The sequence below is a fragment of the Cupressus sempervirens genome, chromosome 3 (genome assembly GCF_028749045.1).
Source record: "Cupressus sempervirens isolate cs-2001-9-10 chromosome 3, ASM2874904v1, whole genome shotgun sequence".
Lineage (NCBI taxonomy): Eukaryota > Viridiplantae > Streptophyta > Pinopsida > Cupressales > Cupressaceae > Cupressus > Cupressus sempervirens.
This window is the reverse complement of record NC_143120.1, coordinates 1,011,523,477-1,011,540,682: the sequence shown is the minus strand read 5'-3', so window position 1 is coordinate 1,011,540,682 and position 17,206 is coordinate 1,011,523,477.

Here is a 17,206-nt window from a genome sequence, read left to right as displayed (position 1 = left end):
GTTTGATCTCCTTTTCCTATCAGATTACCATCAGTATCATAGATTTTTGCAATTTTATTTCCAAATTCCACTTTGCATCCTATATTGCCTAACTGTGAGACACTTAGTAAATTGCAGTTTAATCCTTCAACATAGTATGCATTATCACATGAAATTTGTTTTGTGAGCTTAATGGAACCTTTTCCTTTGATTTGACGTGGAGCATCATTACCAAATCTAACACTATTTCCATCATACTGAGTAAAGTTAAAAAACTTACTTTTATCTCCTGTCATGTGATGTGAGCATCCACTATCTATGATCCACCTATCATTCTTGTTCATACATGTTACCAGTGTTGTGGGTTCTTCTTCATCAGATTGATCCTTCATGGCTACATAAACAACTTCATCATCATTTTCATCAAAATTTTCTTCAACAATGTAACACTTCTTACCTTTTTCTTTGTAATCTCTTTTGTCATCATCTCTTCTAAATTTGTTTTTGTTGCCTTCCTTGTAATCCTTTTTCTGTGTACACCTGGCAGCAATATGACCTACTTCATTGCAATTGAAACAAATGATAGGCATCTTACCTTTGAATTTTCCTTTACCTCTGTGAAATCTTCTAGCAAGCAATGCTTCCAATTGTTCCACATCTTCCTCACCAGTGCTGCTGTCACTGGATACATACTTCATTTTTCTTTCTTTCTTTGATTTCACCTGTTCAGCATCTTTTAGTGATAACTTGGCCTTAAAGGCAAATTCAACATTCTCTAGTCTATAGTTGTCAAAATTAGATAACTCAAATGCAGTGAGTCTACCTATTATACCTTCAAAACTTAGATTGTTTCCTGGTATACATCTTAGCTCTTGTATTGCTGATACTCTAATAGCATAGATAGGAAGCAAGGTTCTTAAAAACTTACTATTAACAGTATCTTCATCCAATTGACCACTCAAGCATCTTATTGCACTTACCACTTCCTTTATTCTTGCACCATACTGAGCAGCATTCTTATTTTCCTCCATTTTCATGTCATCAAACTTTCCTCTGAGACTTTCTCTTTTTGCTCTTTGTACATTTTGATCTCCTCCATAGATGTCTAATAGGGCTTTCCACATTTTGAATGCAGTATCACATCCTTTGATATCATCAAATTCAGCATAGCTAAGTGCAGAGGAAATTTCTAGCATTGTCAGATTGTGTTCTTGCTTGCTTTTCATATCTTCTATAGTAGGAGCACCTGTTGGATCTACATGTTCAGTGACAATTGAATTTTGGGCATAATCTCCTATGGATCCAAGATGTAGCTTCATCAAGCTTTGCTATGCAACAAAGTTGTCTTTATTGAGCTTGAAAACTTCTCTCTTAGGCATTTTGATCTTTTCTGCTTATAGTTCCTTTAAACTGAGTCAGTAGTAAGGCTCTGATACTAATTGTTAGAATTCTTTAGAATAACTAAGAGGGGGGGTGAATCAATTATCCAAGGTCCAAATGCCCTATTAATACTTTTTCACTACTTTTAATGAATCCATACACTTCTCATCCATCCAAACTTTAAATCAACCATATTAGCAAGTTACGGTAAATCAACATGCAAAGATAAAACATGCAAGATTAACGCATGACACAATGATTTATGTGGAACCCTAATTTGGAAAAAACCACCAATAACATGCTACTTGATTCTCACTCTTCTGAAGTGATGCCCTGTTAAAGGCTTACAACACACTGTTAAATGTGACCTTGTTAGAGGATTTCACCAAACTGTTAGGAATGGGCCTAGTTAAAGGACTTTAGAACATTCACTTGGAATGTCACCCTGTTAAAGGATTTATCTCATGGCTATTAAACCAACCTAAGTCCATAGGATTTAAAATTTACTGTTACAATTGCTAGAAAGTAACGATAATGGTCTTTTGATCTGATATAACTTACAACATATTTTGCAGATTTCAGATCACACTTTCAGTTCAATCCTACTGCTTGGCTTCAATCACTTCAGCTTTGACTGCTTGACTTCTTCTCAAGCTTCATCTCCTTGAGTCTTCTAACTCATTGTACCAATGCATCCATATCAGGGGTCTTCTTACTGAAATAGAGTCACTATGCTCTCTTATCTCCTTAGCACCTCCTTCAGCATTTCATGCTTTCATGCTTGACCGCCTCTCTCTCTCTTTTCATGAACTTATGACTCCTTAAATAGAAGTCTGATTTGCCTTTGCCACTCATTTCTCCCTTTCCAATTTTAGGGTTTCGAATGGATTAGGTAGGATACAATGTATCTACCTCATATCTTGTTCTTATCTTCAAACTTCGTCAGTTGTATTCTTAAAAATGTTTTACATGGTGTTCTGTGCCACCAGCTCATCATTCTTATCTTTCTTATGTTTTACATGGTGTTCTTATATTCAAACTTCGTCAGTTGTATTCTTAAAAATGTTTTACATGGTGTTCTGTGCCACCAGCTCATCATTCTTATCTTCCATTTTAATTCACAAACTTCTAGATAACAACCTTGTCGGCTTAGATCTAGAAAATCTTCAGTTTTCAAAATTATGCAGCAACTCAGCATTATTGATTTACTGGTGCTCAGCATCTTTGTATTACTCGGCATTATTGGTTTTACTGGTGCTCAGCATCTCTGTGTTACTCGGCACCTATCTTTGCTCGGCTATCGATATCACTCGACACTTGAACTTGCTCGGCACTTGAAGTTTACTTGACACTTGAACTTGCTCGGCACTTGAAGTTTACTCGGCACTTGAACTTGCTCGGCACTTGAAGTTTACTCGACACTTACTAAGAATTTGCTCGGCACATACTAGCTTGCTTGGCTCCTTCTCTTTAATGAACTTATTTGAGCTTTACAAATGTCTTAGCTAAAACCTTACATCTTTGATATGTTTCAATATGCCCATTCTCTGTATCTTATAGTATGTCATCAAATACACTTGTTCATCAATGGCTTAGTTGATCCTTTTACTTCATTACAACATCATAACTTCAACCTTTCTCTATGTACAACATCATAACTTCAACGTTTCTTTAGGTTTTCTAGTTACATCTTATTGATTGCCTCCTCCTTGACAATCAACTAATTGATAGTATTTGGATCACTAAAGCAATTGTCATTCCTACAAGTAGCAAGTTTGACATCAATGACAAAACAATGATTGAGAACATTCTTTACCAGTTTCATATATCATTCCAACAACTTTTCTTATGATCATTTTAATCATTTCCAACAAAGAGGTTTTTCATATTGCTAAAAGATGTCCAAACAATGAAGATAAACAAAAGAAAATGAATAACAAGTTCAAAGGCCAGAAAGACTTCAAGAACTACAAGGACTACAAAGCCAAAGGTAAGAAATCTTATTGCGTTGCTAAAGGTTCTGATAGTGATGATAATGAAGAAGAAGTAATTTATATTACTATTAAGGATGAATTTGATAATGAGGAAAATGAAAAGATGGAACACATTTCTCATGTTAGCAAAAATGATACATGGATCATAGATATTGGTTGTTCTCATCACATGACTAGTGACAAAACCAAGTTTGAACATTTAGAGCACTAGGATGGCAAAAGTGTTAGATTTGGAAATAGTCAACCATGTTATGTAAAAGGAAAATGATTCATAGCATTAACTGAAGGAATCAAATGTGAAAATGCCTACTAGGTTGAAGGATTAAGACATAATCTACTCAATGTGGTATAGCTAAACAATATAGGATATAAGGTAGAATTCATGAATGAAAAAGCTAAACTATTAGATGGAAAAGGAAACCTAGTTGGGACTAGCAATCAGACAAAAGATAACTTGTTTTATCTAGATCTCACTGAAAGTACATGTTTATTAGCTCAAATAGAGGAAAGTTGGCTATGGCATAAAAGGATGTGTTATGTTAACCTGGTTACCATAAGCAAGGACAAAAGAGTAAGAGGCATACCAAATATGAAGAAACATAAGATGGGCATGTTCAAACAATATCAAATTGAAAAGATTAAAAGAAATCTCAAAAGTAAATCTTTTAATTTTGAAGAAGTTTTGGAACTAGTTCATACAGATTTTTGTAGACCAATAGGTATAGAAATCTACTGTGGAGACATATATTTCATTCTATTTATTGATGACTATTCTAGGATGATCTTAACAAGATAAATATGATGCTTTTCAAAAGTTCAAATGATATTTTGCTAGATTTGAGAAGGAAATAGAGAAGAATCTAAAATTCGTGAGATCATATAGAGAAGGTGAATTCATCTCAAGTGAATTCAATGAGTTATGCAATGAAAGAGGAATCAAAACATAGGTATCATCACCTAGGACTCCAGAAAAAAATGGAATAGCAGAAAGAAGGAATAGATCCATTATGGAGTGTGCAAGAACACTAATGATTGAGAAGAGTGTTGACCAAAATACAAGAGAGAAACAATTAGCACAATAGTCCATACACTAAATCGAGTTCAACTAGAGAAAGGTACAAACAAAACTCTTATCAATTACGGTATGGATACAAACCTAATGTTTATTATCTCAGAGTATTTTGAAGAAAATTATATATATTGGAAGACATAAGGAAACGAAAACTTGATACAAAAAGTGATGAAGGTATATTCCTAGGTTACTCCAATAAAAGTAAGGCATACAAATGTTTGAATCTTGCTACTCAAAAAGTCACAGAAAATGCACATGTGAAGATTGATGAGTTTGTAGAAAGAAGTGAAGAAAAGAGTAGCATGATGTCTGAATACTACAAAAATTTTGTTTACTATGAGGAGAAACCTGTAACTTTACCACAAATAGTTGAACCCAAGTAGCAACCAAGTCAACCTAGAAAATCACTAACAATGCAACCTGAGTCACAGGAAGTACAACTCAAGTCACTGGAAATGCAACCCGAGTTGCAATCATAGATAAAGAAACCTAAAGTAATAGATAGTGCAACCCAAGTTACATTCAAAGAAACCTAAGTTACAGCCAGATCAACCAAAGGAGCCCAAGAAAAAGATAGAAGATCATGGAGAACCAAGTTCAAAATCAAGAAAGAAATATCTACAACTTTCAAAATATGCCAGAAGACATCATGCACCTAAAAAAATAATTGGAGAGAGATATATGGCATAATGACAAGGAAGAAACTAAAAGGTACATGTTTTCTTAGTGAATTTGAACCTAGATCTGTAAAAGATTCTTTAGAAAATGAAGGATGGACAGTGGTAATAAATGAAGAAATTGAGTAAATAGAAAAGAATAAAACCTGGTCTCTGTATATGAGCAATGTTAGTATGCTAATAGAAACCAAATTTAAATAAAGCTTATACAAACTAAACAAAATTCATAAACTTCAAGATAGACTAAGATGAGCTCTCAATTAAGAATATGAGCCATTAATGGGCTCTCTCAATAAGAAGCTCTCTTGTTGAGTGGCTTTGTCTAAATAGATAGGATGTATGCTCAATCTTATGCTTCAAAAAGGGTTTCAAATGGAGTTGGAATTTGGGTGTGAGTGTATGGTTTTGATGTAAAATGGCTTCTTAAAATTGTATTATGACTTTACTTCATGGATTGTGTTGTTTTGCAAAGGGGAAGGATCCAATTTATAGGCAAGAGGCTTGAGGGATTGAGGGCTAAGATGCAAAGATGGGAAAAAGCTCATGGAGGGCTCATATTGCATGAGAAGAGAGCACATGGATTGTGCTTCCTTACAGCCAATCAGGGAGTGACACATGTCACAGGGTGAGAGGATGGAGGAAAGGGGAAGGATGAGTCAACAAAGGAGTCTCAAGGGATAAAATCTTCATAAAGACCCTCATAATGGCTTGTAAGAGAAATAAAGGGGCTTGGAAGAGTCATTTATGGCCTAGTGGGCTTCATAAAGTTTTATGGTTGAGATATTTTGAAGGAGATGAGAGAAATTTTGACTTGGGCTTGATTAAGAAGGTTTTAAGCTTGCTTAGGATTGTGCAAATGATTAGAGGATGGATTAGGATGGTTTAGGATTAGCTAAGGGATAGGCAAGTGGATGGCGTTTAATGAGGGTGGGTGAAAGAGGAGATATTTGTTAACTTTGGCTTGGGTTAGTAAGTCTTAACCCATGTTTAGAGAATGTGACAAGGTTAGGAGGGGATTAGGATTAGGTTTAAAGACATCTTCTAGAAGAGTCTAGACTTTGGATGAGGATAAAGACATTCTAGAATAGTCTAGAACTTCCTAGGATGAGGATGAAGACTTTCTAGAAGAGTCTAGAACTTCTTAGGATGAGGATAAATTAGATTTTTAGGAAATAAATAAAGTTTTATTTATTTCAAGGGTTTGGGTTGAGGAGATATTTATTAAAACTTTTTTAATAAACATGAGGATTAATATTTAATCTTAATTAAATATTTTGAGTTGGGATTAGGGGTAGGAAATGATGGGATTCTCCTTTAATCAAAATTAAAGAAGGATTAGAAGATTTTGGAAGAGGTTAGTGGTCTTAAGGAAATTGGCCAAGTTTTGGGCAAAAAATAATTTTTTTATTTATTTTGAGTTTTTTGGTCAATTTATTAATTAAATAATTAATAATTAAGGAAATAATGTTTAAATAAGATTTAAACATTTTTGGGAGGGATTCCTTAATTAAATATTTTTAATTAAGACAAAGGGATTTAATGGCATAAAAATAAATTAATTAATTAATAAATGATGATGTCATCTGGAATTTTTCAGAAAATAAAAATACTTTATTTTCTAAAGATTTTTAGGTGTCTACAGTCTCTTGTACCTAGACCTAAGGATAAGAATGTGATTGGTACAAAATAAATATTCAGAAATAAGTTAGATGAGAAAGGATAAGTAATAAGGGACAAGGCAAGGTTAGTATGTGAAGATTATGCACAAGAAGAGGGTATTAACTATGGAGAAAAAATTTTCCCTATTGTAAGGCTTGAAGGAGTCATAATACTACTAGCATGTGTTGCACAAAAGGGATTCAAAGTATATCAGATGGATGTAAAATCATCTTTCTTAAATGGAATCCTAGAAGAAGATGTCTACATTGAATAGCCTAAAGGTTTCATTGATCTAAACAAAAGAGACATGGTATATAAAATTCACCAATCTCTATATGGACTAAAACAAGATCCTAGAGTATGGTGTGAAAGGTTGCATGGATATCTAGTAATAATTGGTTTTGAAAAGACAAATGATAATAATAATGTGTATATAAAGGAAGGACCACATGCCAAGATATTGCTAGCAAAAATATTTGTGGATGATATCATATTTGGAGGACATGAGATGTTATGAAAATCATTTGTTGAAGAGAGATAAAATTATTTGTTGGTCTAAAAGTTCATCAAATGAAGGATGACATATTCATCACTCAGTCAAAATACATTAGGGAAACATTGAAAGCATTTGGAATGGAAGATTCCAAACCAGTTAGAACATCTATGTCTACTGGACATCAACTTGCAAAGAATGATGATTTAAAAGAGGTAAATCAGACCTATAGATCAATGATTGAGAAACTTTAATATGTGGTACACACCAGACTTAATATTACATTGGTAGTTTGCATAGTTGCAAGGTTTTCTCCAAATCCTAAATAAAATCACATGATGATAGTAAAAAGAATTATGAGGTACCTAAAAGGAACTGAAGAATATGGTTTATGGTATAAGAAAAGGGAAAATCTTGAGTTGTGAACCTATATTAATGCAGATTGGGTAGAAGCATTGATGATAGGAAAAGAACCAATGGAGAAGCATTCTTTCTTGGAAAGAGATTAGTATCTTGGACAAGCAAGCAACAAAATTGTATTTCTCAATCAACAGCAGAGGTAGAGTATGTCATTGTAGTGGTCAATTGTTCTAACATAATATGGATCAAGCAATTAATGTCAAGAATGAAGGAAGAAATTAAGGAACCATTGGTTATCTACTGTGATAACACAAGTGCAGTCAATATATCCAAAAACTCTATGGTGCACACAAGGACAAAATACATTGCAATCAACTATCACTACATAAGGTAATTGGTTCAAGACAAAGAGTTGAGACTTGAATATGTGAACATGAAGGAACAGATAGAAAACATATTTACTAAGGCATTACCTAAGGATGCATTTATGTATCTAAGAGTTAAAGTAGGTGTTGTGATGTTGAGCCTAATCAAACTCAAAGTTTTATTTTGTGTGGTTTTCTCCCCATATTATTTCTATGGGGGTTTGGGGGTAGCACCCCCAAGATGAGATCAAGGGGCAACACCCCAAGTGTGCTCCCTATCACAGTACAAGGTGGGGTCGAGGAGTAACGCCCCCATGAGGATTTTCAAAGGTAACACCCTCGAAGCCAAAAATGACCTTATATTGTAAAAGGTGTGGGCTATTATTTTTCTACTAATCTAACCCTAATTTTGTAAGTGGCAAAAATCTTGTATAAAATGGCTTAAGATTAGGGATTTTCATAGTGTGTGATGCAAAACTTGGTTCATGTGGTGGTATTAAGTTGTAAGGGATTAAAGATTCTAATCAAGTTGTAATCACTAGATAATAATAATATTAGACTTTTTGTTGTGGATGTTGTTGGTGGACGTAGCCCAGGGATTGGGTGAACCACGTTAAATCTTGGTGTCTTGTGATCTATTATTTTCTAACATTGGTTATATTTGCATGTAACTATTATTTCTATCTGAGGTTAATCCTAACAGTAGGGATTATTCCCCTATCTAATGCTTACTAAAGAACAAGATAGTGGTGCATCAACCAAGTTCTATTGAAGATCTATCAAGTTGATGCAGATTGTCACACTTCAAGTGTGCAATGTACAGCATATTGCATATGAATTAGTACAAAAGGTACATAGTAACTTAAAAGTTTGTATCCTTTGGTATTTGATGTCAACAAGGGAGATTTTAGTGTCAACAAAGAAGAATTGATGTCAAAGAGGAAGAGGGGGAATTTTGTATCTCAGAAGGAAAGTATTTAGATGATGGAATTTACAACAAAGAGGGAGAAAATGACAAAAGTACATAGCAAAATGATGATAGATGTAAGAGGGAGAATTCATTTGGAGGCAGTTGAGACAAATCCATGCAGAATGACAGAGTGTGCTGGTATGGATGAGAATTAGAATGAAACTAAGGATATTCTCAAATTGATCATACTCTTACCATTTTATATTGACATGGTGTGTTTCCATCAATGCCAAAGAGGGAGATTATTGGAAACGATTATCCAAATTGTATGTTTCCGTTGATGTTACACAAATGTTAGTATTAATTAAGAAATGAAGAACTTGCAGTATTAACAAAGGATATTCAGTATTGATTGAGAAGTCAGGTAATGAAGAATATTGCAGTGTTAATCGAGCAATCAAGAAATGAAGAATATCCATCTTGCAATGTTAACTGAGTCGTCAAGAATCAAAAGACTTTCAGTGTTAATCAAGTGATCAATCTCAGTATTGATTAAGTAATAGTAGAATACACTTGTCTAATAATTAACTGATTGAGGCCAACTATTTGGCTGTGTAATGATTATTTCAAAAGGTATTCAAGTTGACTTATCAAACCTTATCATATATAAGAAAGGTCAAGTAGTGAGGATAGAAATTAGAAAGTGGAATAAATGGAATAAGATGGATATGTGAATGAAGGGAAAGTAAAAGCAAGAAAGTGTGGAAGATAAGGCACAGAGAATATTTTGATCAGTAAGGATCTAGAAGTGAAGCCAGAATAGAGATTTGAATCTGCAAAGGAAGTTGCTTCATAAATCAGGTCAAACTAATGTTACCTTCTAACTATTGTAGCAATGAAGAAATCTCTTAACAGAGTTGACTTACCAGTCATATTTTAAATCCTCTAGCAAGGTGACATTTCAATATTGAAGTGTTCTAAGATCTCTAACTATGCCACTCCTAATCGGGTGATCTAAATCCTCTAACAAGGTCATACTTAATAATATGTTTTTTAATCTTTAACAGGGTTGGCTCCTAGCAAGGCTCACTTTAGAAGAGTGAAAAATATTGTAACTAGTTGCATGGTGGCTTTCCCAATTTGGGTTTCCACATTGAATCTTGGTGTCATCTGCGTTCATGTTATTTTCTTTATGCTTTATGTTTCTACAACTAAGTTACTAAAGGTTCAAATAGATTAATATAAGATTGCTTTGTTAACCAAGTTACAGAAATAAATTAGTTTTAACCAAGATAGACAGTATTGCATTATCTATGAAAGGTTTGATTTGAAATCTAGGGACTGGGAATTATTTTGTAGTAATTGATTCTCCCCTCCCCTCTTAGTTACTATCTTCATTTCTAACATAAACACATTTTTGACACAATCATACACAGTCATGCAATCATACTACCAAGGTCTACCAAGTAATATGTGACAATTGCTCATGTCCACAATATCACATAACTCTTGATCAATATATTGCTCAATCTAAAAATGTAACAAGACAATTCTCCCTCACTTCTAGAGCATGTTCATCTTGCAACCAACTGATCCTATAAGGACAAGGATGTCTCCCTCTCTTCAAACCAAATTTCTAAACCATCTCCTCAGTAACTAGGTTATCAGTACTACCACCATCTACAATCACATTCCAAAATTTACTTGCAAACTTGCAACAAGTCCTTAAAAAAATTCTTCTTTGAAAAGGTTCCAACACTTTCTTACCAAGCAATACTCTTTGAATCAGCAAATTATCCCTATTGAAGTTGATGAAAGATCAACCCCACAGCTCACAAGAATCACCTACATGCAAACACATGTCATAGAAAGAAAGAAACAAATCTATGGAGGTTGGAATTCCAAGATCCATAGATGAGACATTCTTGATGAGAAAAAAGAGAAATTGCTATTATCAAAAGTGAATTAATGAATTATAAAGAGAGATCAACCCTTATAAAGGAGTCCAAAACTCTAACAAGAATCTACCCTAGGTTGCATGATAATAATAATTAATAAAAGAATTAATTATTATATGCCCCAAGTTTATCTTAAGTAAATTAGAGATAATAAGTGACTTAATAATTAAATTAATATGATTTAATTAATAAGAGAAAAAATTATTACTCTAACACCCCCCCCCCCCCCCCCCAAGATAAATTAAAGGAGTAGCTAAAAACGTAGAAACTACTATTGAAAGTAAATTTGGGTCTCGGAAACAAGGATTGATGAGGTACCCAAGCACAACCAAATCTTTGAAAAGAGGAGAAATAGGAAAAATCACATGGGAAAAACCCTACTCCTAAAAGAGATGGAAATAGTGTTGAAAAGAACTAGTGAAGGACTGAAGAAGCCTCTAAACTAGGGAATGTCTTGGAAGATAGGAACAAAAGATGGTCATGAAGAACAGCACTAGAACACCACTGAAGCATGAAGCTGCAAACACTACCAAACTATTGATCTGAAGAACCTCCATTGTATAGAACATAACCAAGTAGAGAAAACTAATTCTGAAGAGTTGATCAATCAAAGATGGAAGGTAGATGCATGGCCTCCAAAAATAAATATTGAAGGAATGTTTATATGGTAAATGATCCATCTCACCAAAATGCATAGATATCCAGCCACTACAATACCCTGGTACATAGGATCAAATATTGAATACATAGCTCACTCCTTAAACCAAGAAAGAAATAGAACCAAGATAACTCTCCTATAATGTTGAGAGGTAAGACATGAACACTAAAATTGAATGCAATATCTCCTACAGAAAGAAGAACTAGGAACATTGAGAGTGTAAAAGAAGTGCAAACACCTATAATGGCTCATGTCATTGACACATCATGAGACTAATGTTGTAGAAGGAACACTCACTTGAAAAAAGAAGATAGAAAATATGGCCAACACATAACCCCCCATGGCACTTTATAATATAGTGTGAGTATAAGGAAACACAAAGATGTGCAAGATCCTAAAATGCAATAGAGTGGCACTTTATCATAGTGTGTTTGCAAAAAAGCTATTAAAGGATGTCAACAAAGATCAAAATAGATATTAGACTGATACAAGAGATAGTACAACCCATAAAAAATAATATAAAATAACAAAATCGATCCTCGGACCTAAAATAACCAAGATATTTGCCAGAATGTAAAAAAGAAAAAAATTGAATAGAATGTGCCTGGAGCAGAATCTAGAAAATAGAACTTCTGAAGATATGTCTCTTGGAGTGCAAAATAGAACTTCTAACTTTGACTACATAAATTGGAAACCAAATAACATCCAAAGTCAAATAAATTGCACCATCACAATGGGCTCAAAGTTATCTTTTCGATGATATCTCATTTGCAAAAATCAAAATCCAGATGACCAAGTTATGGCCAAAAAATAACATTTAGGTCAAAACCAGAGCTGGAAAGGCAAAAAAATATTTAAATTATTGCCTTGAGATCTGTGCCAAATGCCTCAAGAAATGTGTATGCCAGTACCAAAAATTACCTTGGGAAGTGTGTTAGTTTCGTACATAAACTGTATCGAGAAGCGTACAAGTCAATAACCAAAATCACCTTAATTTATGTTCCTAAAATCTCAATTTATCTGCCCAAAACCTTAATTTTTGTACCGTATATCTCTATTTTTGTGCCAAGAAAATTTGACTTTGTGGCAAAAAAATAAAAAACCACTGCCTTAGGAAATGTGCTCAATCTAGGAGCAATATTATTTTGCCTCAAATTCCAATTGTGTCTAAATTTGATAAATTTTATATGAAAATAGGGTTTTGGGGTACTCTGAGCTCAGTGATGAGGTCCATATGGGTTCAAAGTGCAGTGAAAAATGGTGACCCCCCAGATCCAATACAAAAAATCCTTTGGAAATGAAACTCTTTGAAAGAAAAAACACATATCTGGAAGCCAAGCCAAATCTCTCATAAATAAATTAGGGGCATGAAGATCCAGAGCTCTGATACCATGTTGAAGTTGATGAAAGATCAACCCCACAACTCCCAAGAATCACCTACATGCACACTCCTATCACAAAAAGAGAGAAACAAAAAGTTATGGAGTGGAATTCCTAGATCCATAGATGAGACATTCTTGATAAGCAAAGAGAGAAATTGTTATAATCAATAATGAATTAATGAATTACAAAGAGAGATCAATCCTTAAAAAGGAGTCCAAAACCCTAACAAGAATCTAACCTAGGTTGCATTATAATAATTAATAAAAGAATTAATTATTATATGCCCAAAGTTTAGCTTAAGTAAATTAGAGATAATAAGTGACTTAATAATTAAATCAATATGATTTTTATTTTATTTTTAAAAAGGGGGTAAAATTTTATTCAACCAGAATCTAATTACAAAGCAAAGGCATGTGGCCCACAAAAAATTACATGTTCATATCTTTCAATATCAGCTGCTCAATAGTCCCACTGAACTTAGCAGGTAACTCCTCCCTTCCATTAATATCCCATCCATCCACATTCTCTAACGCCCACTTCACCAAACAATCAGCCACTCTATTCCATTCTCTAGGGATATAACAAAAAGAAACAGAGTCTAAAGAACTACAAAGGCTTAAAATCTGTCTAACCAAAGCAGCCAATTGCCAACTAACATTTTCCAAGCTTTGACTATTCAACATGTCCACAAAAATCTAAGAATCAAACTCACAAATGGTCTTCCTCTAGCCCAAGGAACAACCTCTCTCAACTACAATCTTAATAGCAAGGGCCTCCATCAAATTATTAGAGTATTGACCTTTATAGGTAGAGAAAAAGAACACCATACCACCATCATTATCCCTACCTATACCTCCAATACCAGCATGACCAAGATTCCAACAGGATGAGCCATCTATATTGATCTTCAAAGTCCCAATAGGGGGGGGAGTCCACCTCCCATCTCAACAAACCCTTTGTTTTCCCTGGCGCGGTCTTGTTCTAAGAGTGTCACCCTATTTGCTTTCTCCCAAATTCAAATTTTGCACAATAGAAAGATCCAGGATTAATACTTTTAGACATATCACACTTTGCAGAGATGGTCTCTTGAAGCCTACCAAGAATAATTCTCCATAAATGTGAACTTTCTAACTTCAAGTCACAAAAAATTTTGCGGTTCTGCTCTAACCAAAGGTTCCATAGAATGAGAGATGGCCCGACCATCCAAGTTGCTCGCAAAAATGAAGTCTTCACAGGAGGGTTGCCCAACCTCTCCCAAAAGTCTATTAAAGAGGATGTATGTACACAACCCTGTCACCAAGCCTCCCATCATCTGTGCCATATCTCTCCCAAATAAGGGTAGCAAAAAAACAAGTGAGATGTACATTCCTCGTTGTTTGAATAGAGGAAATAGATAGATGGTCCTTGGAAACCTCGTTTGCGAAGATTTTCCTAGGTGAGGCATTTTTTCTGAGCTAGCAACCATAGGAAAAAATTACATTTCAGCCAAGAGAGGTTAAATGAAACCTTCTTCCACCAGTTCACCTCATCTGGACCATGCAAGTTCCTATCAAGCATAGCATAACGTTGAGCCACAGAAAACTTTCCTTTTGGGCTAGGACTCCAGGCTAAGACATCATGCTCACGAATAGAGCTGCAAAACCTACTTCCAAAGCTTTAGTGAGAGCAACCCAATCTTCCTCAGAACCACCCGCTAGCCACTCCTGAGCATCTTTCCAACAAGTCACATCCACCTGACCCAAATACTTGACTGTCTTATAGTGCTCCACTATAACCCATCTAGCATTAGTAAAAATGTGGCAAAGATTTTGAAGCTGGGGGAAGCTAAAGAGGATGGGAGGATGGCCATCCCAAGAGTCCTGCAAAAATCAGGTATCAAAACCACTGTTACAAATCCAGAAGAGGCCCATCTTGATTAGTTGAGCACCCTTCTTAAGAGTGTCCCAAATACAAGAACCTTTACCCGTCAGAGCAAGCCTTGGTATCTCAAGATAATCAACACCAGGAAAATACTTGTGAACAAGAATCTTGGCCCAATCCTGGTCCTAACATTTACACCATCTCCAGTACAATTTGGCAGCCAAAGTTGTGACAACAAGAGCCATTGACCTGAGACCAAGGCACTCCGCAAATTTTGGCCTACACAAAGAATCCCACTTCACAAGGCTCCATTTCAAAGAAAGAAAATTGCCAGACCAAAGGAATTGTCTAGATAAAGCATCAAAATCCCTCACAAAGTTGGAGGGGGGAACCTAAATACAACATCTGTAAATTGGAAGAGACTGCACCATAGTTTGAAGGAGAATCACTCTCCCAGCTGAAGATAACCATCTATAAGTCCAGTGACTAAACTTATTCTAAAATTTATCCAAAATCCCCTGCCAATAGTCTCTTCACTGAGAACCCAAGACTAAAGGAACCCCAAGGTCCATTAAAGGAAGAGATCCGATTTGAAATCTAAAAATCCTTGCAATCCTTTTCTAAATAAGATGAGGAGTATTAAAGAAGTAAATAGATGACTTATCCTCATTAACATGTTGTCTTGAAGCTTTCAAATAGATATCCAAAGCCCATCTGAAATTCACTGCCTCGCTGATTCTAGCCATGCCCATTAACCCAATGTCATCGACGAACTATAGATGAGAGTAAGGGGGAAGATTATTATTCCAGCTCCAACTGTGGATAATACCCTGCCTCACTTGTGACTTTAAAAATCTGCCAAGACCCTCCACCATGATGATGAATAAATAGGGAGATAAAGGGTCCCCTTGCCGAAGTCCCCGAGAAGCCCCAAACAATTCAAACAGTTCTCCATTAATGAGAACTAAGAAGGAGGAAGAAGTCACACAGCTTAGAACCCAACTCACCCACTCCTCATCAAAACCAAAGGCTAGAAGAATTTTCTAAAGGAACTCCTAACTCACCCGATCATACGCTTTAGCCATGTCGAGCTTAATAAACATAGCTTTCTCCTTGGATGACGATATGGAGTGGATCGCCTCCATTGCAATCACAACCCCATCCATAATCTGCCTACCTTCAACAAAGCCACCTTGTTCAGCAAAGGTTAGAGAACCAAGGAGTGGTTTAAGTCTCTCAGTGATCAGTTTGGTAATAATTTTATAGACAACATTACATAACACTATAGGCCTGAATTGATCCAACTTGTTAGCCTCATCCTTCTTAGGTATAAGAGCCAAGAAAGTAGAATTCAAAGACTTCAGCATCTGTTTATTTCTATGGGATTCCTGTACCACTTCAAGGAGATCAAACTTTATTATTTCCCAGAACTCCTAATAAAATTCAATCGGGAAGCCATTTGGACCAAAGGCCTTGCCTTTTTTCATATTAAAAACAACTTTCTCAAGCTTAGGTAATCGGATAGGGCTTTAGAGGGCTTCATTCATTTCAACAGACACCAAGAGGGGGATACAGTAAAAAATGGCATGGTCCTTAGCCTTAGTAGAAAGGGCATCCTTAGTAAAAAGATTAGAAAAATAATTGACAGCTTCCCTAGAGATTTCTCCACAAGATGAGATCTGATCACCATCAGATGAAACAAGAGAGGAAATAGAATTACCCTGTCTCCAAGCCTTCACCAAATTGCGGAAGAAAGAAATGTTCCTATCCCCTTCCTATAGCCAATCAACATGATATTTTTGCTTCCAGAAAATCTCCTCCCTAAGCTCCCACTCCTCAAAATCCTTTAGGGCCGAGCTCTTAGCTTTACTCAAATCAAGTGTCATCCTCTGATCTCTAATTTGCCAGGTAATACTATCTAGCTTGGTCTGAGTAGCTACCTTTTCAGCATGGAGATTCCTAAAATTATGCTTATTCCATCTCTTAAGCTTGTACTTCACATGTTGAAGCCTCTTACTAAAGGTGTACATCATTGTTCCATGGGCGGACTTCCCCTCATACCACTAATCCACCATTAGGTCAAGTAAAGACAAGTCTCTGAGCCACATCAACTAAAATTTGAAAGAGGGATGTTTGGTGACACTGAAAGAGGTGATGGAAAGCTTAATGGGCCAGTGGTCAGAGCCCCTCCAATCTAGAATTTTTGAGTTAGTAACCCACCTATTGCTCATCCAATAGTAGGAAACCAAAAATCTATCCAGCCTTTCTGAAATAGCCTCATTCCCACTTCTCTGATTATTCCATGTAAAGACACCATTGGATGTCTTCACATCAATGAGATTCAAAAATCCAATCATATCTCTAAGCAAGTTCAAAGTTGGATTAAGCCTGGCTAGCCCACCACATTTTTTCTCCAAATTGGTGATAGCATTGAAATCTCTGGCCATAATCCATGGGA